The sequence below is a fragment of the Cynocephalus volans genome, chromosome 1 (genome assembly GCF_027409185.1).
Source record: "Cynocephalus volans isolate mCynVol1 chromosome 1, mCynVol1.pri, whole genome shotgun sequence".
In the NCBI taxonomy this organism is placed as follows: Eukaryota; Metazoa; Chordata; class Mammalia; order Dermoptera; family Cynocephalidae; genus Cynocephalus; species Cynocephalus volans.
In genome coordinates, this window is record NC_084460.1 from 66933536 (window position 1) to 66961189 (window position 27654).

The following is a 27654-nucleotide window of genomic DNA, read 5'->3' on the forward strand; positions in this document are numbered from 1 at the left end:
CTGGGAAAATTTAGCAATGCACAACTCATGGAGAATAATGATCACATTGCTCGAAGTTGAACAATTCCAAGATGTTCCAAAAGGCAGAGAGTGCTTCATGTTTCAACCATTCTGAGACGATAATCCTCTTTGATCATTTAAGGTATTTGGTAGAGACTTGAAAAAGGTCAGTTTATCGTTAGTACTAAAGTAACCCAAAGTAAAGGTTATCATGAGCCCATCATAACAAAGTTTAAATTCATACACAAAAAGATCTAATCTGTAAGATTTGCTAATCTATAAATCACTCACATGCCTAATAAAATAAAGTCCAAGACTCTCTTAAATCTTAAATATATCCTGGAGCCAATAAAATTTGCTATGCAAGTGAAGACATAGCAAAACAAGACCCAGAAGTAGGAGAACAAAACAGTCAATATAAAAAGACCAAAAAAATGGCAGACATGATAGAATAAGCACATAAGGTTTTTTTTTTTTAATTGTGGTAGCAAAACTTAACATGAGATCCACCTCTAAATTTTCTAAGTGTATAATGCCTTATTATTGACCATATATTGACCATAGGTACAATGTTAAACAGCAGATCTCTAGAGCTTATTCATCTTTCTTATCTGAAACTTTATGCTCATTGATTAGTAACTCCCCATTTTCCTTCTCCCCCGAGTCCTTCGCAACCACCATTGTACTCACTGATTCTATTGATTTGTCTATTTTATGTCCCTTACATAAATGACATTATGCAGCATTTATCTTTCTGTAACTAGCTTAACTCACTTAGCATAATGTCCTCAAGTCTCAACCATTTTGTCACATACTGCAGAATTCTTTTCTTCCAAACACTGAATAGCATTCCATTGTACATATTCCACATTTCCTTTTTCTGTTAATCTTTCAATGGACATTTAGGTTATTTCCATATCTTTGCTATTGCAAATCGTGCTGAAAAACTAATTTGCCTATTAAAAAATGAGCTTAGGACTTGAATAGACATTTCTCCAAAGATACACATAGGGCCAATTGGTATTTGAAAAACATGCTCAATGTCACTAATCATCAGGGAGATGCAAATCAAAACCACAATGAGATATCACCTCACACCTCTCAGGACACTTATGATGAACAATAGCAAACACAAAAAGACAAGTGTTGGCACTGATATTGAGAAATTTGCAGGAATACAAAATGGTCCTGCTGCTATGGAAAACAGTATATCGGTTCCCCCAAAGAACTAAAAGTAGAACTACCATATAATCTGGGAATTCCACATCTGGGTACCAGGGTACTTCAAAAAGTTTGTGGAAAAATAGAATTTAAAGATAATGTGAATCTTTCCATGAACTTTTTGAAGTATTCTCATATTTATCCAAAATAACTGAAATCAGGATCTTGAAGACATAAAGACTTTAAAATACCTATTAGAAATATGTTCAAGGAGGCTTTAAAAGAAAATATAAAAATGTTGAAGAGAAAAAAGAAGATATAAGTGAATGCAATAGAAATTAAAAAGTGCAATATCTGACAGGACTATTTCACATAATAGTTTTGATAGCAGTGTATAAAATGCAAAACAAAAGATCAGTGACATTGTACAACATGAGAAACTATCCACACAGAAGCACAGAACTTAGACCTAGAGTACATGAAGAATAATGAAATCACAACAATAAGACAATGCCCCCCAAAATCTGTAATAGATTTTAGAACAGGAAGAAACACATAGGAAGATGCTCAATATCATTAAGGGTGATGTAAATGCAAATTAAAACCACATTAAGATTCAGCTGTATACAGGAGGTCTTCAAAAAGTTCACGTGAAAATTGTATCATTTTTTTTTTTCATGAACCTTTGGAAGTATCCTCCTATATATCACAATTGCTAAATTTAGAAAGATTGAAAATTTCAAGTTGTGTGAGAACTTGGTTCAGCTGAAAAACTCATACATTGCTGGTAGTTATAAAAAATGATGCAGCCACTTTGGGAAATACTTTGCCTATCTCCTCTGAAAATTTAACATATACCATGTGACCCAGCTATCCCACTCTTAGGTAACAGATGAAATTTCTTACAATTACGCACATAGTCCAAAGTTCACTTATGCTTTCTAAACATTAAGTTGAACATGTTTAACATAGTATTTCACAAGAACAATCCTGAAATGATTCCACTTCTGATCAGAGTGTGGTGAAGAGTTTGGTTGATTCCTCTCTGCAGAAAACAAGTAAAACCCTAGACAAAATTATCAAAAACAACGATTTTAGTTTCCTGAACATTTACCATATGCAGAGACGCAGAGATAAAGTGAGAAAATGTCAACAAATTGGGGAACATTGATTCTTTTTAAAAAACTGCTGTAATTTTGGGCAAGTACTTCAGTGAGTCTGCAGCTTTCTTGCCCAGCTTTGCCATAGCCTTCTCTGATTAGGCCTGGATGACGTACCTAGCAGCTTTAAAGCTCACTGATTCAGGACAAAGGCCATTCAAAAATTTGTAGCTTTGGTGGCTAAAAACAGCAGAGTTAGCTCAGAACAGATGGGAAAAATTACACACCTTTCTTAGCCCAACTTTGCAGGCTACATTCACGGTGAGTGATAGCCCAGCCAAAGGTTTGATGGGAAGGTTCTAGAAGGAAGAGAATTATAGAGGGACGGAGAAAAGCTGTCCACATACTTCTGTCTGACCTTTAAACTATGTAAGTGTGCAGGAGATCCAAGACATTCTGATTAATTAAAGCCAACAGAGACTGAAAAATTGGCTGCAAATTTTAATGTTTCTCAACTCATGAACAATACATTTGAAGAAATTATAAGTCTTACAAAATAAAAGTGTCTGATCACAACTCCTGTCCAAATCACTGGAACTCGTCACTGAATTCTGCAGAGATGGAAACAACCCCTAAGGTGTTAGGCAAGCAAACAAACAAAAAACCTACGGCAACAGCTACACATCCTGGGAGAGAAAAATTTTGCAGTTGAAGTCCAGGGAAGTTACTAAAAATATTCCAGCAGACCTCAAAACAAACAAAGTATAGTTTCTGCTATTTTTTACATTGAATGTCAGTTTTCAACCCAAATTTAGAAGACAAACAAAGAACCAGGGAAGTGTGAACTATATTGGAAAACAATTAGAAAAGAAGCATTTTGTAGGGACTGACTGAGTGGGACCAGGTGTTGGATTTAGCATAAAAAGATGCTAAAATAGCAACTGAAAATATGTTTAGCATATTGTCCTTTAATAAAAGCCTGTGCTCTACACTGGAGGAGAGCATATATCTATTTCTGTATTTGTATTTTACACAAATGTCCTTAAAAAGACGGAGCAGCAACATCACTAGTCATCAGGGAAATGCAAATTAAAACCACATTGAGATATCATCTCCCCCCAGTTAGATTGGTTATAACAAAAAGATGGAGAATAACAAATGCTGGTGAGGATATGGAGAGAAGGGAACACTCCTGCACTGTTAGTGGGACTGTAAATTAGTAAAACCACTATGGAGGTTTCTCAAACACCTACAGACAGATCTTCCATAAAAACCAGCAATCTCACTTCCCAGAGGAAGGGAAATCATCATGTCGAAGGGATACCTGCACTCCCATGTTCATTGCAGCTCTGTTCACAATAGCCGACATATGAAACCAACCTAAAAGTCCATCAATAGACAATTGGATAAGGACAGTGTGGTATACATACACCATGGAATAGTACTCTGCCATAAAAAAGAATGAAATACTCCCATTTGCAACAACATGGATAAGCCTGAAGAAACTTATGTTGAGTGAAATAAGCAAAGCACAGAGGGATAAATACCACATGTACTCATTCTTAAGTGGGAGCTAAGAGAGAAAGAACGGAGGAAAGAGAGACCACAGTGGTGCATTGGACTTGCAGAGGGAGAGAGCATACCTAGGGATACAAAGTGGAGTAGGGAAAGGGAGATGGGGAGGGAGGTCAGGGATAATTTGGTGGGAGACATTGGGTACAATCACAATTTATGGTAATGGGCATGCTGCCAGTATGGATCTGGTCATCATATCTTGGGCACGAGTGGTGACAATCAGCTTCGTACCCTATGAATATTCATAACCAATAAAATAAATGAAAAATGAAATGAAACAAAAAATTAGTAAGAAACTGACATTAAAAAAAAAAGAGCAGAGTGAAAGGCAGTCTGTGCTCTGCTATAAGATGTGCAGAAAGGCGTGATACCGATAGACCATTGCTTTCCTACAGATCTATCATTGGCAAACCTTAAAATAATTGTTCCTTAACCTGTAATTTCATTGGATTGCCCTCTGCTCCAGATTATGGAACATTTCATGACAAGTATTGTAAAATTCTTAGCTCTTTTCTGTTAATATCTATCCTCAACAAGTAGAAAGCCATTTCTGGGCCTTGACCTCCTGCATTAGAATCACTTCAGGTAAGCCCCAGAGGCTGCATTTAATTAGCAAGAAATGGATTCATAGGTGCAGTAAAATTTCTGAGTCACTGCCTGAAGAATCAAATAGAAACTTTTTACACCTGACATATAAAACCCTTCATGCACTCGCTCCTCTTTACCTTTCTTGTTCTCCTGTTATGTAATCCCACCTTATCAAAGCACACACAGCTGCCAGTACTCCCCATGTTTTTACATGACTATACCTTTGACAGTAAATGGAAGTTAAGTCCCAGTATGAAATGACTGGTTTGATTCTAAGATGTTCATAAACTCAAGTACATGGTTTCCTACTCAACAATGATAAATTAAGCCCAGTTCTGGAGTGTGATTTAATTTCCTATTCCTACAGAAGTACAGGACTTTATATTTTATGCATAGTGGCTGAAGTTATAAATCCTAGCTACCTATGTTATATGCCTCTTATTCTAGGCCAATGTAACTAACTTGTCTTTGATGGTAAAAATAAAATTTAGTAGTCTTGCCTTTTTTCTGAGAAAAAGATGAGTTATAAACTGGAAAGACAGAGTCAAAAACATAATGGCTTTCTCTTGTCTGATAGAATGGTGTAGTTCAATTCAAATACTCATTTGCTCAAAATTTCCCTTAGCCACTTGTGGGTACTATGACCCAAACCAAAAGAGTGTTGACTCTGTATTGACTATACTATGTATGTGCTAACGTTCCTAATTTCAACTTCAAAATATTTTTTTTTCTAGTTCACTTCTTTAGATTCTGAAGCTGTGGTCAGATAAGTTTGGGTGTGTATGGGGGCCTTCCTTTGGTAATTTCATCAGCTCCTTTAAAATTATCTGCAATAAACACATTAGCTACATGAAATACAATGGATTTGCTGAGAAAAAAGCAGCTGAAGACGCATCTCTTGGCCCTCGCATTTCAACGAGAATGTCAGCCCTAAACCCCTCTAGGCAGGGATATTTCACTGGTTGGTGGCACTGACTGAGTTGCTGAGCTGAAAAGCCCTCTACATATTGTCTGATGGTTGGGCTGAGCACCCCAGGGTTCTCTCTGTCTTGTTGGGAGCAGGTATTAGGTGATGAGGCCCTTCACCGGCTTGTCCGTCATTCTTTAACATCACATGGGAGCGTAAAGGGAGCATGGTCACAGACAAGCAAGAAGCGGGCAGGGCCACACAACTGGTGCAAGTGATCCTGTCTTACTGTTTGTTTGAAAAATGGGGAAATCTGATACATCAACGCGTTGGTTAATTTTATGTGTCAAGTTAACTAGGCTAAGAGATGCTTCAATTGCTGTGAACACATGATTTCTGGGTGTGTCTGTGGGGGTGTTTTCAGAAGAGATTAGCATTTGAATCATTAGACCTAGTACAGTGGGTTGAATTATGTCTCGCCAAAACTCACTGAGGCTTGAATTGTGTCCCCCAAGTTTTATGTATTAGAAACATAGCCCCCACTATGGCTGTTAGGAGGATGGGAAATCCTATTTTGGTAATTGAAAGGTGGAGCCTTAAAGAGGTGATTGGATTGTAGGACCGTGTAGTAGTGAATAGATTAAAAATGGTCATCAGGGGCATGGTTCCGAGGGCTTTAAAAGAAGAGGAGAGTCTCTCTCTCTCTCTCTCTCTCTCTCTCTCTCTCTCTGCTCTTTCTGTCTCCACCATCTTGCAATGTGAGACCTTTGGGTCACTGTTGCCACCACCAGATGGACTTTGGACTTCTCAGCCTCAGAAACTGTAAGTCATAAATTTCATTTTCTTTACAAATCACTCAGTTTCAGATATTTTGTTATAGCAACACAAAACAGACTAATACACCTAGTAAAGAAGATCTGCCCTCACCAAAGTGGATGGACATTGTTCAATCTTTTGAGCACCAGGATAGGATAAAGAGGTGGAGGAAGGGCAAATTTCCCCTCTTCTTGAGCTGTGGCACCCATCTTTTTCTGTACTTGGGTATTGGTGCTGCCGATTCGTAGGCCTTTTGACTCTAAGACTTACACCATGGATCTCTCCAGTGCTCAGGTCATTGGCCTCAGACTGAATCACACCACTTGCATATGGCACATCGTGGGTCTGCTTAGTCACCATGAACACATGAGCCAATTTCCATTATAGATATATACATATGTAATACAATGTATATATTACATATATAATGGGATTTATTATACATATTATAAATCTCATAATATACATATTTTATGTGATATATATAATATATATATGTAATGGGATTTGTTAGTCAGGGTTCTCCAGAGAAACAGAACCAATAGGAGACACCTACTGCAATCATTCTGCAGGTCTGCAGAATAGGCATCTATGTATCTGCAATAGTAAGTACCAAGCTATTTCGATAAAAAAGACAAGCTTTCCTGATTCCTTAAAAAGGAAAAGATCCTGATCCGGGTCCATGGAATCAACAATTAAGGCATTATTAAGTAAATTTTATAGGGAATCACCAGGTGTTTACAGCTAATATAAGACAGAAAGTAAACTGAAATTTGTGTCCTCTGCCTTCCAGTACAGATCAACTTTCTCTATGTTGTGCTGACTCTTTAACTCTGGGAATGATTGTTTTTACAAAAGGAACCAAATGCAAGTCTGGTAGAAACTATACACAATGATTCTTTTTTAGTTGTGGTATTATGTGGGGCTTTCACTTTCTGTATGATAGAATTCCACTATTTTGCATTTTATTAAAAATGCACTCATTTATAAACATTCAAGACAATAAAGGCAGAAAATATAAAAAGCTGCTGTGATAGAAATTGTCATCATAGAAACCAAATAATTATTCTAATAGTTTTTTCTAATTATTCTTATAGTTTTGATTATCAAACTGGTTGTCTCAGTCCATTTGTTTTAACAACATACTTGAGACTGAGTAATGTAGAAGCAACAGAAATTTATTTCTCAACAGTCTGGAGGCAAGAAGTCTAAGATCAAGGAGGCAGATCTAGTGTCTGGTGAGGGCTGCTCTCTGCTTCCCAGATGATCCCTCTTGCTGTGTCCTTACAGGGGAAGAGATGGAAGAAAGGACCAGGAAGCTCTCTGAAACCTCTTTTATAAGGGTATTAATCCCATTCATGAGGGAAGAGCCCTAATAACTTAATTACTTTGCAAAAGGCATAATACCACCACAATGGGGATTAAGTTTCAACATAAATTTTGGAGGAACACATTCAAACATAGCATTCTTTTTTGTTAATGCTTTATTAAAGTTTATTCCTAGGATTTAGAACTGAATTTTTTCATATAATGGACAACTATACATAGGAGAGGTTTCAGTGGTGAAGGGAAGACTCATGAATCTATTTTTAATTTCCTGGATTGCAGCAAAACACATTGCAACAACGACACACCATTTTGCAGTGAAAATTGATTTTACTTGCTTAGTTCTCTTTCAATTAACTCAATCTCTTGTTTTTCATACAGTTAATATATTATTTTTCTCTCCAAGCCTGAAAACTTTCTAAAAGATCTGAGAATCCTCACAGTTAATTCATTGTTACTACAACATGTAGCTATCTATATTGACAATAATTTTAAATTCAACTCAATATATGGGTTCTACTTACTAAAGGCTCCAGATATTGACTTGCTAGCAAAATGTAGTTCATAAAAATTATCTGACATCAAATATTTTAAAGTTAGTATATAGAACAACCCATTTCATTTCTAACATTGATTTTTTTTTTCTTTAGCACTAGCAGTCTTAGCCAGTGGTAGGAGTTAAAAAAGATATCCATTTGCAAATTTTTCTACCTTCTAAGTTTCATATCAATAAACAAAACGCTAAAATTTAGTGGACTTTATCAATTACAACAGCGATAAGCAATGAACACATGTGATTTTAAAATTACCCTCTCTGATACTAAGGCTAAATGATGTGTTCTTTCTGGACTTTTCTAAGGAAATGAGAATGTGTTTGCATATCATAAAACATTTTTTTCAAGTTTCTGTTTTCATACTATGTATTCGGTAAATACACATTTATAAGCAAATAAGTGTGATTTAAGAAGACACTCTAAAAAGAAATTAAAATAAATGTATTATCTTTATACATTTATTAAATTTTTGTTTATTGAACAAAAATAAATGAATTGACCAATAATTAATTTTGTGTATAGGAGTCAAAAGAAGTACAATGTTGACTACAGGTATTTTAAAGGGGAAGAAGGATAACGTATTAGGCAGATTAAAGAGAACTGCACATTCTTTGTGACTTCCGCAATTACGAGAATCAAATTCTTCTCTCTGAATCTACTCTTGCTCTTGTTCTGAGTTTCTTGACCAACTGAAGTGATATTCTGAGTCCTTCAGAGTTAAGCCATAAGAGGTCTTGCAGCATATCCCTAAGGCCTCTTGGAATGCTCCATGGTGTTAGTTCCAGTATTCCATCCATTTTTACTAAGGCACCAGACTTGCAAAGGAAGCCATTTGGACCCTCCAGACCAGCTTATCTGCCATGTGGATCGCTTTAGAAGATCTTATTCAATGCCAAGAGAAGAAAGGCACCCCACTGAGTTCTGCCCAAATTCCTAACCCACAAAGTCATGAGATATAAAAAATGGTTGTTGTCTTATCTCCCAAGTTTACGTTATTTTAAGGAGCACTAGATACCTAGGTTATTTTCCTTTAACCATTTTTTTTCTACATCACTCTTACTGTCTACTAAATGACTTGAAGTTATATTCTGTAGAAAGTGCAATTTTTCATTTTATTCCTCATTTTTCTGCTACATGTACCACGTCTAATGGTTTATCTGAATAACATGATAATTTTGTGCAGTATGAGCCCGTTCCAAGAGTATGTATTGCCAGTCTGCTGAGTGCGTTTCCCACCATTGTTGTTCCCTATCTGACAATGGAAAACTCTGATACAGATGAACATATAGGTATAAATGAGAGCAAATAGAAAATATGATTATAAGTATCCATCAATTACAATCAACCCTCATTATTTGCAGATCCCATATTTATGAACTTGCCTACTCTAAAATGTACTTGTAACCAAAAATCAAAACACATGGTGCCTTTGCAGACATGGGCTGATTGAGGAAACATCTGAGTCGCCCACGGCCCACATTCCCAGCTGAGGTTGAAAAGTGGATGGGCTTCGCCTTATTTCAGTTCTCATTACTGTAAAAAAGTGGCTTCTTGTAGACTACATAGTGCTACATTTTTTATATTTTTTGTGCTTTTTGTTGGTGATTTCACTGTTTAAAATGATCTTCAAGCACAGAGCTGAAGTGCTGTCTAGTGTTCCTAAGCTCACGAAGGCTGTGTGTGCCTTACGGAGAAAAGTAAGGTTAGATAAGCCTCATTCAGACACAGCTATAGTGCTGATGGGCTGGGTTAAATGTCAATAAGTGGCCCATATATACCAAGTAAGGTGCCTTTAAATGGAAATGCACCCATATTAAGAAATATATACATCTATACATGTATATAGAGAGGAAAATGTTGTGATCTATATTATGTCTCCTTACGTCTTTGGGCCTGAAATGAAAGAGTTGGCCCCAGAGGCTTGTGCAATGCTTTCAGGGCCTTTTTTCTCCTTCTCTTGATAGTCCCTTTCCTTTGTACTAATCTTCTTAGCCCATGGTCACTGGGCTGCTCCATTGCAAGCTCTCTGCTTCTCTACCACACGACCAGGCTGCAAAATTTCCAAATCTTTACACTCTGCTTCCCTTTTAAATTCTGGCTTTATGTTATGCTTTTGCCACCAAAACTCAGATGTAGGTTGTTGCAAGCAGCTGTGCAGATTCCTTAATGCTTTGCTGCTTAGAAATTTCTCCTGCCAAATATTGTAGTGCACAACTCCTAAATTCCAGCTTCCACAAAGTCCTAGAGCATGGACACAATGCAGCCAAATTCCTTTCCAATTCATAGCAAGGGTGAACTTTGCCCCAATTTTCAATAAACTCCTTCTTCTACTACCCATTCTTTATTCTCAACCAATGTCCTCTCTTTAGCAGTAGATACCCTGTGAGGCTGATAATACAACTGCTGCTTTGTCTATGTATATATATCATAACAGATAGCCCTGGTGACTTTTGATGACAAGCTAAGATGTGTAGTGTTTCCTACCAGAGATTTCCTGAGTATGAGGCATAGAAGGACAGATAATTGGTTACCAGGAGAACTGTCCAAGGATTACAGACTTAAAAATAAAAATCATAGAGAGTTATCTTATATGTACTTTATCACTTAAATAATTCTCTAAAAATGTCTACAACTTTTTATTATGGATATCTGCTTGTATCTTATGTGTATGGAGAATATGTGAGTGCTTGTGAATGGGATGGACAGTAGAAATCTTCTTGGTTTTAAAACATTGTCATGAGAACTAATCTAGAGTTCTCCTAAATATCAAGAGAGAGAATAAGCTACAAATATCATAAAGACTTCCAGATGGTCAGGGGTGGGAGGCAAAGGGAGGGTACATAAGAGAGAAATTATTTGGCTCCTGGATCCAAATTTATTTTGGAAATCTACTTGGGAAGCTTCTTGAATGCTTTGCCAGGAAGTACAGAGTTTATCAATGAGCTAGGGAAGATTCTATCAGGATGAAAGTTTCAAAAAAAGAGCCAGGTATGAGATTCTCTGAAACCATGTGTAAACTCTTATAGTTACAGGTACCTAATACTTTTCTTTTGAAAGCATTAAAGTAGTCTTATAACTAACCCTTATTTTCCCTGGTTTTCAAAGTGTTCAGTCATCCTGCTTCATGTAATATCTTCTCTCCACTTCTTTTTCCTAAAATAAGTAGGAATCCTTTTTGCGATGCTTCAGGGAAAGACAGAGGCTGATATACGTTGGTAGACTTTTCTGGCAATGTTCAAGCATATTAACTCTGAAGTGGTAAAAAGGGCACAGAACTCAAAGGAAAGTGTTTTGTCAGTAATGGGTGCACAATACTTATAAAAACTGCAGAACCCTTCCAACATTAGTCCTCAGAGGTGCTTCTTAAATATAGCCTATATCAGAGGAGAGCTGCTGTAGGGGATGAGAGAACACCTCCTCTGTAAAATGGAAACATTTTTTTCCAGGAAAGCATGAAACGGATTATTGAAACCAGCATTAGAGTTTAAAAAGTGATTTTAAGGAATGATTTAATCAGATTCACGGTGTTTAATCTCACATTTGTATACCATACAATTTTATGTTCTTGAGAAATTAAATGATTCTTGTGATATTCTATTTGAATGATTGGCACAGGCTCAATTTGATTTCCAATAAAAATCTTCTAAATATATGAGAAACTGTAATATTTTCTTATAAATTGTATCGTGCAAGGGAAAATACTATTGCAACTTTACTAAATGAAAACATCTGACAATTTCAGAATATTAAATTATAATTTTTTGTTAGTATATCATAATAATATTAGAAAGCAGTTACTGTAACTATAGTACTTGCCATGTGAATGATGGTTAAATAATGGTCTCCCCAAGATATCAACATCCAAGTTCCTGGAACCTAAGAACATGTTACCCTACATGGTAAAAGGGACTCTGTACATATAACGAAGTTAATGATCTTGCTATAGGAGATGATCTTGGATCATCTGGGTGAGCCCCGTGTAATCACAAGAGTCTGTTGAAGTTCAGAGGATGATACCCCGAAGTGTGGTGTTTTGGCATGCTGAGTACCTTTGAATTAAAAGAAATTGAGAAGATGCAGAAGGTGCCTCAGAACCAAGAACTTTCCAGCCTGCTCTTGTTCCTTCCCAACTCCCACCACAAGGAGGGGCTCTCTCTGGAATTTCCATATCTCAGTAAGAAAAATTTATTTCAAAAGAAATTCAGTTGACTTAAGACCCCCTCGAAAGGAATCTTATTGAATAACCAGGAAAGATTAGCCACCAGAGAGGAGAAGAGACTAAAGGTTGTCAGCAGGCCCAGAAAGACTTACCTGTTTTTCTGAGGAAGCTGCTCAAGACTACCTAGGAGACTTCACTTGCATAACAATACAACCTCTGTTTGCAGTTTGGTTTTGCCCCTCACCTTTTAACTGTCAGTTCCATTCAGTTTCTAAAAAGAATCACTATTTGTCTGATATTCCAGGTCCACTTATTCCTCTTAAAGATTTTTTACCACACCTCTAAAACTGTCTGTATTTCTCACTTTTCTCTCCTGTAAAGAGGATGTAAAAGTCTCAACCACCTGGCCCTTCAGTAAGTCTCATGTGTTGCATAGCTCACATGTTTATGCATGCTAATAAATTTGTATGCCTTTTCTCCTGTTAATCTATTGTCAGTTTATTCCAGGAAACCTTCAGAGAGGGTCAGTTTATTCCAGGAAACCTTCCCCCCACCCCTACAATTCCTTCTAAAAAGAAGACAGAAAGAGATTTGAGTGCAGAAGAGGAGGGTTGGAGAGATGCAGTGTGAGACTCAACCAGTCATTGCTGGCTCTGATGATAGATTCATAAGCCAAGGAATGTGGGAGGATCTAGAAGTTGGAAAAGACAAGGAAACAGATTTTCCCTGAAGTTTCCAGAGGGAACAAAGCCTGCCAACACCTTGATTTTAAACTTCTAACATCTAGAATTTTAAGAGAATAATTTGTGTTGTTTTAAGTCAATAAGTCTGTGATAATTTATTACAGAAGCAATAGAAAATTAATACACACTATGAAGAAAGAAATTGGAAGAAATTCAGAAACATATAAACTTACAAAGGCTTTCAAATATGCATTAATTGTGCATTTACTGTTTTGGTTAATATACAACAGACTGAATCATCCCCTTAAACTTATATGTTCAAACTTTAACTCTCAGTGTGACTGTTTTGGGAGATAGGGCTTTTAGGAGGTAATTAAGGCTAAATGATGTCATAAGTTTAAGGTTAATAGGATTGATGGCCTTATAAAAAGAGAAAGAGGGATATTTCTCTCTCTCTTCGCATGATACAGTGAAAAAAGGCCACGTGAATATATGGTGAGAAGGTGGCCATCTGCAAGCCATGAAGAGAGGCCTCACCAAGAACCAAATTGGTCCAAACCGTGGTGTTAGACTTCCAGCCTCCAGAATTATGAGAAAAAAATATCTGTTGTTTAAGCCACCCAGTCTGAGATACCTTGTTATGGCAGCCTTAGAAGGCTAAAACATTAATATAAACGCAATTTTACTGATTGAAGCAGTTAATATTTGTGTATACCTTCTAGAGATGTAAGATAACTTAGTATTGTGAGGGAGGCTATGAACTGCCGGAGTTTGAATCCAGGTATTCCTATTTACTGTCAGTGACTATGGGCAAGAAGCTGAATTTCTTCATGTTTTAATTTCTTGATCTGTAAAATGGACTAGTAACAGTTCCTATTGTATAGGGAATTCATGATGACCACAGAGGTAACACATTTAAGCACTTAGAGCAATGTCTGGCATGCAGTAAAAATATTCCTGCTATAACATTCTGTTTCATTAAGGAGTCTACTGAAAGATTTATATTTTTAAGTAAAATAGGGTGGCGTGGTAGAAATAAAAAAGGACTAAGATTCAAATTTTTTGCGAACTTAAGTAAATCGCAATTTACTTGAATTCAAATGTTTTGTGAACTTAAGTAAATTACAATCTCTGTGTAAGTTTTGTCTTTTTCTTCACCCATATGAGGAAGTTGAGACTTAAATCTCATGTGATCATTGCAAGGATAAAAATTAAAGGAGATACTGAAAGTGTTTAGAACTAAGAAACACTGTAGAAGTACAATTAATTAATAAATCTAATTAGTAGTGTTATTAGTAGTAGTAGTGTTATTATTATATTCCAGGAAACAAAAAATACTAACCTATTATATTTTTCACATTCATTGTATAATTTAGAAAATTTAATGACCCTTTAAAAAATTCACCCTGTGTGTTCTTATAAGATGTTTTCTTCTACTTCCTACTCATCTCTCCTGGGTTTACTGTCACCTTGGTAATTGTCTCCCTGAAGCATAAGGGATTAAGAAAGAAACACGTTTCCTGGCAGTCTCACCAAAGCCCTAAGCTATGAAAACAAACTAAACGTGTGCAGGTTGCTTTATGTGGAGGTCTGGGCTGACTATGCTGAGAAAGCATAAGAAGCATCTCAGAGAGTAGAGATCACACTCATGATAGGAACACAAAGCAACCACGTTGATTTTCCACCCGAGGTGTGGAAACTGTAAAAATTAATGACTGATATCTACTGAGTGTATATTTCACAGATTATCACGCATTCATATATTCTTATTAAATACACCAACATTCATTCTTTCTACCTCATACATGTACTTTTATTTTATCCTGAAATAAAATATATATATATATATATATATATATATATCATATTGGTATTCATTGTCACCATTTCTCAAATGGGCACATTAAGATTGAGTGAATTTAAAGGCCATGTGATTGTATGGACAGTAAATGAAAAATCTGGAATACAAGCCCCAAGGTGCTAAATAATTTCACTTATATTTTATCCCTGTTCACTTGTTCTTATCAATGTTTTTTTATTTTTAATATGGTTAAACTTAAACCTATGCTGATGACTTTGGTGGGTTTTGAGATGGGTCAGAATAAACCAGTGTTTGTATATTCTGCAAGTAAAATAAAGGACATATTTAATGTCATTATTAGTGTTTTTGTGTTAGTGGTGATTTATCTTGCTCTTACACTGACAATAGTTACTTTAAAAAAAAGAGAAAAGAAAAAAAAAAAACAGGAATAAACTCCTCAGTCCCTTCAGAACTTAAGCAGAAGCTATGATCCTTGCCAGGACTGGGAACAGGATGGACTGAGTGAGGCACTTTGCCAAATGCAGAATTAAGGGAATCATAAAAAACTCAATAATCAAGATAAGTAATAATGCACTATTTTAAAGACTCAAAATTAATGTAAAAATAAATGATGAGCAAAATATTAAGATTTTAAATAAAAACAAGATCAGTTTTCTTCGAGAAAAATGAACATAAATACACAAACCCATGTTGTATTTCAACAGAATTTTGTCTTTTATTTCCATGAATTTAAGCAAGTACTTAGTACAGCCAATTCATCAGACTCTTAAAGAACATAAAAACCAGTATAAGAATCTTAGAATAGAGCATTTATAACTTTCAGTTGTTAGCTTTGAACTTCTTATAAAATGAACTACAACTTACTTGGTTTTTAACTGAAGAATTTGCTGATTAGATTTCACAAAATAAAAAAAAAAAACAATAGTTAGGTATCAGTCTCCAGGACATCTTGTCACTGGTAAAGAGCAGGTTACTTGTCCTCCCAGAAGGGTAGCAGGCTCTGGAAAGAAAATCCATATAAGACTGATGTCTATGGAAATTTATGGATTGTAAAACATGGGAAAACAACCCTTATGGCATCTTCTCCAAATATGTGTGTGTGTGTGTGTGTGTGTGTGTGTGTGTGTGTGTGTGTGTGTGTGTGTGTGTGAGAGAGAGAGAGAGAGAGAGAGAGAGAGAGAAGGAAGAAGAGGAAGAGAGGGAGGAAGAGGAAGGGGAGGAGAAATAAAGATAGATAGATGGGTAGTTAGACAAGTAGACAGATAGATAAATAGATAAAAACTTTTAGTACATGTTATAAAGTATTTAATAGTAGGAGAATATTGCCTTTTTCTATACCAGGAGTGTGAGGAAAATGGAGTCAGTATAGTCAGGCCCCCTTGCCTCACACCTGCCTGGGTGTGTTTCAGCACATCTGTTGTAAACAAGTTATATAAGAGCAGTGTAACTGTGCACGTGTGCTTATGTAATCTTTGGTTTGTTGCCACTGTTGTGTACTTTTGGTATAAAAGACAATAGCTCTGAAACACGAGCTGACAGAGCTCACATCGTAATAAAAGCATGTCTACGCTGCCATCGGCTGCCAGAATCTTTTTCAACTACCTGACTCACAACCTGCACAAGACAGGGCATAGGGGTCTGTGATCTAGCCCAACAATTGGCATAGTCAGCAAGATTCTGAGCAGGTAAGGGAGCCACTAGCCCCTTAGGAGAGGAGGAAATGTGGCTACCCTTGAATATATGACACCTGGCTTTCTTGTTGACTGGGGTCTGGCTGTTGCTCACTGTACTATGAGTCAACATGGATCAAGCACTCCATGAAGAAGTTCAGCTTTGAGATTTGCAGCAAAAAGCAGACATGTTGGAAGCACGTGTACTTGTTCTGGAGGCTGAAGTACAGCAATGGATCATCCCAGCTTCTGACACCAGGGACGATGACAAACTTGATGGTGAGTTGGGGAAAACTGCTTATCCCCTGGCACCACCACCTGTTGTTCATTAGAAAATGAAGCATGTGTAGCCTATGGGACCAGGTGGACAACTTGTGGGCAACCCACAGGTGACCCATTCATTACCTATGTCCCATATACCCAGGTTGAATTAGTTGACTTGGGGAAACAGTTTCAGCAGAAACAGGGAGAGACCCTTGCTGTCTGGTTTCTGCAGTTACGGGACCTAGGGTTGGATGGTGTGATGTGCTCTGGTGAGGAGATGGAAAAGTTAGCCTCAATCACTGTGCACCCATCCCTGCGGCAGTGGTTACAGAATAGCTGCAGATAAGCGCAGGAACAGAGTAACCACTCCTTAATGGAATGGGTGAATGCAACCATCTGGACTTTGTGGATGAATGCCGGAGAACTGCCTGAAAGTGTAAGTAGGTGGCAAACAATTGCCAAGCTGGTTCAAATAATTCTGGGGCTGGGGATGCAACAGGCCATGTTTAATGTGAATACCTGTGGCCTAGATGATGAAAGTTTAACAGGCAGCATGGGAGACATAGTGCTGTAAAATGCTCCATCAATGTCCTTTGGGTCACTGATGGCCCTACTGGCCCCACACATTGTTCAACCTATACATGAAGTAATGACCACGATGGCCAGTATGGGTGAAACAGAGGAGAGGAGACAAATAAAGGGGATCTGAAAGGTGTTGGAGGTGAAATCCCTGAAAAATGCCCAGAATGGTGCCCTGAAGGGACCAAACAAAACCATCCATATGCAGGTGTGGTTTGACTTGCTTGCTTACGTCAGGAGTTGATAGGAAAAAGATTGACCAGTAAACAAATGAGGTCGTATTCTCCTTGTGGCAACAATTGCACCCCAAACAGCATTACAGCAAACTTACAAAATAGGCAAATGGCAAGGTATGCCCAGTGAGTCTGAAAAATTTATGGATACTCCCATGGAGGCAGATGGGCTGATCTCCTTTGGCTAGGGATAGGCTGAGGTGCTTGCCTTTTGGGGGCAGATGAGGACTGGAGGCCTCATATCAAACTGGCAGAGACAACTGTGCAGCATGTATTGGCATTGGTGGATACTGGCACAGAATGTAGCCTTATACATGGCAACCCAGATAAGTTTCTGGGGGCCACAGTGAAAGTTGATGGCTATGTAGGACATACCATTAAAGTCAAAGTTGTGTCTTCACTGCTGAGCATAGGATGATTGCCCTCTTGTGTATGTAGTGTGCCTGTATCCCCAGTAGCTAAATACATCTTGGGTATAGATGTACTTTATGAGTTACACCTGCAAACAATGGTTGAAGAACTCTGGCTGCAGATACAGACAGTAAAGCCTGTGTTGTGGGGACATGCTAAAGATGACCCACAGATAATACCCAAGCCAGGATGTGTAGTCAATGTGAAACAATATCACCTGCCAGGAGGACATATAGAGATAGGTGCCACTATATTGGAGTTAGAGAAAGTTGACATTATTCTCCCAGAGTGTAGCCCATTTAATGCCCTGGTATAGCCAGTGAAAAAACCTGATGGTACTTGGAGGATGACTGTGCACTATCGAGAACTGAACAAAGTAGTTCTTCCCTTGCACATGGCTGTGCCTTCAGCTCACTACTTAATGGATCAGCTGATGACTCAGATAGGAACTTATCATTGTGTACTATACATTGCAAATACATTTTTCTCTATCCTGATCTCAGCTGATAGCCAAGATCAATTTATCTTCATCTGGGAAGGAAGACAATGGACTTTTCAAGGATTGCCCCAAAGCTACCTGCCTAGCCCAAGCATCTGTCATGATTCAGTGCCTAGGGACCTAGCCAAGTGGACTAGGCTCAGCACTGTTACAGTGTTTCATTATACTGATGATGTTTTACTAATTTCTGATACACTTGCAGATTGAACCAAGGCAGCTTCAGTGCTGCTAGGCCATTTGGAACAATGTGGGAGGGTGTGAACACAACCAAAGTGCAAGGACCTGGGCTGTCAGTCACATTCTTGGGCATTGTCTGGTCGGGTAAGACATGAGTCATCCCAGAAGCTATTATAGGCAAGATACAGGCATACCCTCAGCCCACAACAGTAGCTCAACTACAGATATATTTGGGATTTGGGGGGTATTGGAGAGATTTTGTATCCCATATGGCCCAAATGGCCCACCTGCTGTTTGTATTAGCAAAGAAGAGAGCCCCTTGGAATTGGACCGAGGAGGTAGAAGGGGCTTACCATGCTACAAAGGGGGCAATACAGTAAGTGTAAACTTTGCAAGTGGCTGGTCCCACTAAGCCTTTTGAATTAGATGTATATATAATCCAAGAAGGGTCAGGGTGGAGTTTTTGGCAAAGACAAAACTGATTGTGAACACCTGTAGGATTCTGGTCTCAGCCCTGGCAGGGCGCTGAAATGTGTTATTTCCTGATAGAGAAACAGTTAGCAGCTGTGTATTCTGCCTGTTTGGCTACTGAAGCCATCACAGGAATTGCCAAAGTCCTAGTAAGGATGACATACCCCATACTGGGTTGGTTGCACATGTGCACAAATGCCCCCCTAATGGGTGTGGCTCAACCCCCCAATCTGTCCAAATGGAGACCATATATGGAACAAAGAAGCATTGTATCAATAAGTCCTCTATCTAATGAGTTGCAAACTGTGTTAGGACCAGTGGAAATTACATATACCATGTCACCCCAAGGAAGTGGGAATGATTGAACGGTACAATGGTCCTCTGAAAAAGGGACTAATGCTATCCACACAACCCCATCCCTGAAGGTGTAGACATGGTGGTTATGGCTGACAGTCAGGATCTTAAATGAGAACCCCTACAAAAGCGGGCCCTCTACAATGGAGGCTGTTGCATGGAGCCACTGCACCTATTCAGGTGCAAGTTACTGCTAAGGATGATCTCCTGAAACCAGGATATGGTAAGAACGGAAACATCCTCTTACCAGCCCCAACCTGTTTACAACAAGAGCACACAGAACAATGGGAATGACCTTAAAAATAGAAGCCTCCCATATATGCTGGGGAGGCCTATTTGGGCCTTGGGGGGAAAGGACTAGAGGAGGACTTGTGAGTCTTCCCTTGGGTGGAAAGTACCTGGCCTCCCCAAGTAAAAGTAACAAGGCCTGGAAAGAATACATGCTCTGTTCTAAAGGGTACTTTTGTACTGTCATTGAGGCCAATCATGAGTTCCCCTATATTGTTACATGTAGAACCTACAGATCCAACAGAGTTAGCTGAGAATGTATGGTATCATAAACTAGGTAAGACACCTGTTGCTGTAACCATTCTTTCTCAGGATGGTAAACTGTCATATATTTTGCCAGAGGGGCAAGAACTCACTCTATTAGTGCCAATAACTCTTTTGTCTTTTTGCCCAAAGTCTTCTGGCTGCCAACACCGTAGGTGACTGGGTGCATACATATGTTCATGTGGCCAATGTGTCTGCCTGATGAATCTGCACTGAGTTCCCCACCAGTGTGGCTGCAGGATTCCCAAGGAAAATCATCCCTATCATCATAATGTTACTGTGGCTTTACACCAATTAACCAGTGAGATTCATGCTGTTCAAAAAATGACTGCAGACCCCCTCCAGGAATGGGGGAGCTGATATGTCATCTTCCTGGCGATGGGCATTAGCTAAACTGGGAGGAAGTGCCTGTGTTCTAGTAGATGTTGCTGCAGCCTATATTGCCACTGTGGCCTATGGATGCAAGGGTCAGCCATCCTCACTAAGGGAACACCATGAAAGATCTCAGACATATAGATTGTACAATGAGGGACCCTGAAGGGGTAGAGTGTGAGGAAAATAGAGTCAGTATAGTCAGGCCCCCTTGCCTCATATTCTGCTGGGTATGATTGAGCACATCTGTTGTAAACAAGTTATATAAGAGTAGTGTAACTGTGCATGTGTGCTTGTGTAATCATTGGCTTGTAGCCACTTTTGTGTACTTTGGGTTTAAAAGAAAATGGCTCTGAATAGCTGGCTGCAGAGCTCACATCAGAATAAAGCATGTCTACCCTGCCATCAGCTGCCAGAATCTTTTTTCAACTACCTGACTCGAAACCTGCACAGGATGGGGCAGAGAGTTCTGTGATCTAGCCTGACAAGGAGCATGCTTCCTACCTTCTAGGTAACTTTCAGTATATGAGGAAAATTTAGACAAATAAAAAATTAATAGGGGTTAGTACTCATCATAAGTAGAGTAGGGAAATTCCAGTCTAAGGAAACAGGTATACTTCATTATACAGAAATCTTGGAGGACAGGTCCTCTGAAACGTGCAAAATATAATCTTAAACAGACCTGCATATACTTCTTTTATTATTTTAGAAAACTCTAAGTTGAAAAGTACAGGCAAGAATTCAGATGCTTAACTTAGAAAATGACTCTTGTAGTGCCAGTATATGATCATCAACTTCATAATAAAATTGGAATTTTTAAAACCATTCTTGTTTTAAGAGAAGGAAAAAGTTGAAGGAAAGGAGACTTTCAATTTTGACTAAACAATACCCCTGCTGAGAGACCTAGCAATACATAAGTGCATCGCCATTTTCATTCTTATTAGTATGTAAATGATTTGATTAGAAATGATAAAACTCCTAATTGGGCTTTCAGAATAATAAACTAAAACTGTTTTCTGATATTAGAATAAAACAAGAATCAGAAATTAAGGAGCACAAAGTTTCTGAACAATGTGGGCTTCTGAGGTGAAACTCAGGCTTTCCTGAGAAAGATGGAGAAGGAGGAGGTGATTCTCCATCCCAGGGCGTCCTCCACGGATGGTGGGCCCTGCAGGAATGGAGCAGCCGCTTCGAGGGAGAGGTCAGAACCCAAGCGGATGTTAAATGCTGGGATTAAGGTTATTCTTCAGAGCGCTTACTACTAACAGATTCCACATTGTTGTTTATTTTCTAAAAATATCTTTCCTGTATATCATTCATACAAAATCACTTCCTATAGTAAGCATCATTACAACATTGTTTTGTCTGAAATTGCTACATACCCCTTCACAATTAATCAGCTTGGGTCTGTTCCTCTACTTGTCACTTATCACATTAATTTTATTTGCTATTTTAGAAGTTGCTCATTGCCCTAAGAGAAGTAAACACCACGTGGACAGGAGCATTTCCTCTTTTTATTCCTAATATCCAGTAGCCTTTCGGAAGATATTTTAATTAAGCAAACAAATGGATGAGTTAACTTCAGCATGTTGAAAGTATTTGTCCTTTGCCACACTATTTCACACAAACACAATGGAAAGTCGAGTTCTTAAGATTTAAAATAGAGATTATTTTTCTAAATCTTTATGAAATGCACAGACAGGGGCACAATTTACAAATGTAATCAGCTAGGATAAGTTTATGGTTCCCCTAGAATTCAAATGACGAACTTCCTAGGAGACACATTTGTGTGGTGAAAAGAGAATAGCTCTATTTATTTCCAGTAAGTAACACATTTGCTCTACATTTTTATTTGTCAGTAAATTACCATAGAATCCCATGTCGAGTATAGAGAATAGATGACATAGTCAGTGGTAATAGTATATGCCATTAAATTTTAGTACGTTTTTTTATTACAGCAGATAAAAAAATGAAGTTAACCATAAGAAATATGACTTTGATTCTTTCAAAGAATATCTAATTATACACAGATGCAGTCAATATTTACATACAGTAGTTAGGTTTTTGTACTTCACATATTCCATAAAGGATTTGAGGTCTGTTGGAGAAATATAATTAAAAACAAAATCTTCTCCAAATCCAGAAAAGTACACCACAAAGGTAGTAAGAAAAGAAAATAGTTTTTTGTTGAATAAGCATTTTCAACCAGAATGTGAATCTTATCACAGGCAATCAGCTAGGAGATTGCAAAAACAGAATGAAATCTCACCCTTTCACATACCAAGAAGATACAATCTATTTCCTACATGTTCTCAAGGTAAACAGTAGCTAGTCTTCAAGTAAGAGAACTTGACAGCACTATTTATTACAAGCGGTTCATCCGAAAATTGTCTGGTAATTGGGGTGACCACCTGTGGTAGCTAATTGGCTTTACCCAGGGGAAAAAGAGTTCTCGCCGCTTGGACCCAGGCACCTACTGAAGTTAGGCTCTTCCATACTACAAGAACTGGGAGATAGGGAGCTATTACCCCTAATGTTTGCATTTTAAGAAGATGGCTCCCAGGTCCTCGAGAAAGATATCCCTGGATCATGAAGCTGAGAAAATTCCTATCTGTTATTCAAAAGGATTTACATACATTTCAAAGAGAGAAAAAGTACTTACAATTACAAGTTTTCCTAAGTAAATGATTTGACAAAAAGGATGAGAGGGAAATCTCTTTCCTTATTTTCACCAGGAAAAATTGAGCCTCTTATTTTTAATTTGTATTTTTCCTCCCAGGTTAAATGTGTTGTGCAACTTAACAAAAACACAAAATTTAAATCTGAAGAAAAGTTTAAGTTTTATTCTACTGCTTGATAAGAAGATATTACATGATAGAACTTCCCAGCCTTGGTAAACCATATTTCCAATGAATGTTTTCTGCTATAAAAATGCCTCTTTTATAAATGTAGGGTGGTACAGATCCTTAATAAAGAAAAAAAGAAACCTAATAAATTTTAAAATTTGGACGGCCTCATGCCCAAATAGTTCTTAGCTACCATCAGCTACTTAGGTTAGCTACCATCAGAACAAATACGTGGGAAAGGGAGGCACACTACGCAGTTGTGCCCTGGGAAAAACTAACATGGAAAGTCATGAAAAGACCTTAAAAAGAACAGAACAAAGGTAGAATGCCATTGATTTTCTCACCATTTCATTTTATCACAGACCAATCAGGTCTGAAAAAGGGATACAGATCAGAGACAATGCAGGAATACAATTAAGATTGTTGTTAATTTAAAATTAACTTAAAAACTGGGTAAATTGATTTATATGGGGTACAATTAAGTTCACCACTTGTGAACTTCCTTTTTTCTCTAGGTTATCACCAGATATAGTCCTATATTTAAGGGTTGCATTCTATACTTCTTTCTCTGTTGACCCTAAAAAGAATCAAACTGTTACTGTTAATATGCAATTTAGAAATTACATATAATAATTTTAACCACCTGTCTCTGTTACTGAACTGAGAAGGATTCCTTATCTGCCACCCAAATGACTAAGAAGTTTCTTATGTTAAAGTTTGCAGTGTTTATTTTTAGCTCCCACAAATAAGTGAGAACATGTGATATTTCTCTTTCTGTGCCTGACTTGTTTCGCTTAATATAATTGGTTTCGGTAATGGGCCACAATAATCAACCACATTGTATATTGACAAAATAAAAGAAAAGAAAAAAAAGTTTGCAGTGTTAAAGGTTAGCATTTATTTGCATGGCCATTCAAAGCTGCCTGTGGTAGCTAAAAGAGCTTTAAGACTTGGACTCCCTGATAGCTTAGAAACATGAGTATTTATAGAGCAAAATCATGAATGGGGGTCCAGGGAGTCATGTCAGAAGCTGATGTCTTGGGGATTATTTTGAACTCAAGTTAGCAAAATGAAATAGCATAACTATTCCTGGCTTTGTGACTGATATTTTTCACTACACCGTAGGGTCCAGTGTGTGTGTGCTTCAAAGCAGGTTTGTAGTTGCAGGTGGTCTGCAGAAATAACTCAAGATTGGTGTTACAGATGTTATCTTAAGCCATAAGGCATTCAGTTAAGAAACAAACATTCTGACCTTCAAATCAAGTCTTAGCTTAAGGAACAAGCATCCCGACGTCCAGACTAAGTCTTATCCTAAGGAAGCCTCTGTTTAGTCAACTCTACTCATCTTATTATTGCTGCTCCTAGAAATCTAGCTCCTCCTGTCCAGTCAAGCATTTTTTTTTAAGCTACCTCCCCCTTCCCCCAGCTGAGGCCCTCTCTGTCAGAGGTCAATGGAACAGCCAGGGGAAATTGGAGGTCTGTCCCCAGTTTCATCTCCTGTTTTCTAACACAGGACAATGAAAAATGAACCTGGATAAATAAATGCCTTCTTTGCAACTGAATGTGACTGACTGTTGTGAATCACTGACATGGATTAGAAAGGCAGGTCATTCTAGTCTCTACTGAATTAGATTCTTTATAAAACAGGAGGAAAGTAATCAGTCTGCACTGGAAACTGTTGAATATGTTCAATTTATTCAAATCCTAATGCCTTAATTAATTGCATCTCAGTACTAAGGAAAGGCAAAGCAAAACCATTGGTCCAGAAAAGAAGCATTAGGTGAGTTCAGTGACATTTAATTATTTGGAAAAGATTATTTGTTAAAATGACTTTACTAGTAACCTAAGCTCTTATGCCGAAGTTATGTTTATGGTTTCCAAACAAAGCTTTATATAAAATAGCTCATTTTTTTACAGAAATTATATGTACATATAATAATTAAACCAAAATTTTATAGTCAGTTGGTTTAAAACTTATGCTTGTATAGGCCTATGAGATGCTTGAATTAAATTATTTTCTAGATTTTTGATGCATCTATTTACAACTCAAGTTAACAAAAAGAAAGAGTATAACTGCTAAATAACCTGAAGGCATTATGTGATGTAATGGGTGAAAATCACAACTGAACACACTCACAGATAATGCAAATACTTCCATCAGTCAATGTTAACATTGAGGATTTTATTAGTTTTCTTTCCATAGTGGCTTTCAATCAGAGAAATACATCTACATTTCACCACTCATCCCACCCACTTATGTGTTAATGTCCTGTGAAATAGCTTGAAGGTGAGGAACTAGAGGAGAAAGGAAGAAAGAATCTGATCATTGCAAATATAACTAAATCGATTATATTCAGGGGTTTTCCTCTATAAACGTGGTACAATACACAAGACATATAATTATCTAAACCATTATAGTTATAAAAATACCTATATTTCTTGGATTTGAACCAGATATCTAGAATATGTTTTAATTTTTCTGTACCTCTAGAATTGCATTATTCCTAAAACTGTTCTTCCTCAATGAAGTCTTCTCTCCTATGTTCCCGAGAACTGTGTTGCTAGGCAGCAGACGCTTTGTCCTCGTCCATCTTTTCCAGAAGTGGAGTTAATCTAGCATGCCTCAGCCCACACCTAGGTGCCAGACAGATGTATGAACACGGGTTATTCTCTTAAGAACATTTGCCTCTATGATTTTTGGGAAAATTCAATTTAAATCAGGACAAATAAAATAAACCTTAATAACCTTAGAGGTATAAATATAGCTTTGTGAAATACAAGCCTTGACAGAATTGGATAATCAGAATGGAGAGAGAATTAAATGTAGACAAGAAGAAGGTAACTAACGCTAGCTGAACAAGTCATCGCAACTATAATTTTAAGAAAATAGCTTTTGAAATATGATCCTTCTGAAAAAGTCTAAGCAAGAGTTTCGGTAGCTGGAAGACAAAAGAGCAATGTTTAATAGAACAGAAATATGCTTTTAATTACTGTGATGACTAAAAATACAAAATGCTTTGGTGAGCCTTTTCTTATTCAATTATGAATCTTTGTTTAAGCTATACTATTTAACTTTTGGTAATTTAATATGATAATGTTATGCCACAAATTTAGAAAGTTTGGCACATCGATGAAGAAAATTTGTTGGTTAAATGTTTCATATTAAAAGAAAGCAGGGATAGCAACTTGGAAAAGTTAAAAATATTTAGCAATGTGATTATTATTCAAATGCATCAATTAGGAAAGAATGGACATGTCTTCCTTCTGCCCATTTAACAAATACAAAGATCAGAAAGCACCTTAATTAAATTAAAGTGCATGTATAAGAAATTGATTTTTAGCTTATGGAAATGTCTAAGGAAAATACTCATAGTACATAGAGTTGGTGCTCTTAATTTGCTGGATCCACTTCTGCTGATCAAAAAAAAAAAAAAAAAAACCAATAAAAATAACAATACAACGATAAAAATAATACAAATAAAAACAATATGGTTATTTACATAGTATTTACATTGTTGTTAGGTATTATGAGTATTCTAGATATGATTTAAAGCATTTATGTGAAGATGTGTGTAGGTTATATGCAAATACTATGCTGTCTTATATAAAGGACTTAAGCATCCAAGGGGAGGGGAGGGCCTTGGAACCAATCTCCCCAGCAGATACTGAGGGATGACTGCAGATTAGCCTTTTTATTCCTGTTTTCAAAACTAAGATTTATTGCTTTTATGGGTTGAATTGTGTCCTCATTAAGTGATATGTTGAAATGCTAACCCCCACAGTATCTCACAATGTTACATTCTTTGGAAATAAGGTCTTTATAGGGGAAATCAAATTAAAATGAGTAGGAGGGACCTAATCCTATATGATTAGTATCCCTATAAAAAGGGGGCATTTGAAGATAGACGTGTGAAAAAAGAAGACCACATGAAGAGACACGGGAAGACCATGTGAAGAATGGAGTGGCGCTGCCACAAACCAAGGGACTTCTGGGGCTGATAGATGCTAAAAGAGGCAGGAAGGATTCTTCACCTAGTTTTGGTAACAAATGAATTGCATGGGATTCCCCTTCTGGGGGGCAATCCCTGACCCATGTGGGCTCAAGTGTTCCCTGCTATAGGATAATCAGTCACACTCACCAGACAGAACTTAAGAAGGAAAGGATTTTTATTTTGGAAGACATCAATCAGGAGACAGAGGGTAAAGTCCAAACTGCCTTCCAAGGGCTGGGGTTTGTATAGGTAAATGTATCAGGCAAGACAGGATACTTTGAGAAATGCACTGGACAAGACAGGATGCTTCGAGACATGCACTGGACAAGACAGGATGCTTTCAGAGATGTGTACAGCATGTAGGATGTTTTTGAGTATGATGGACAGCTGCTTCCTGCTTTGTTAAGTCAGGATGCTTTGAGAGATGTTTTGGGATGTATCAGGCAAGATAAGATGTCTGCTTTTGATATAATCTTACTTACTCACTAAGGGTGAGCTATAAAGGGAAAACAAAGTTAGTTCTATAGAGTTCTATAGTATATT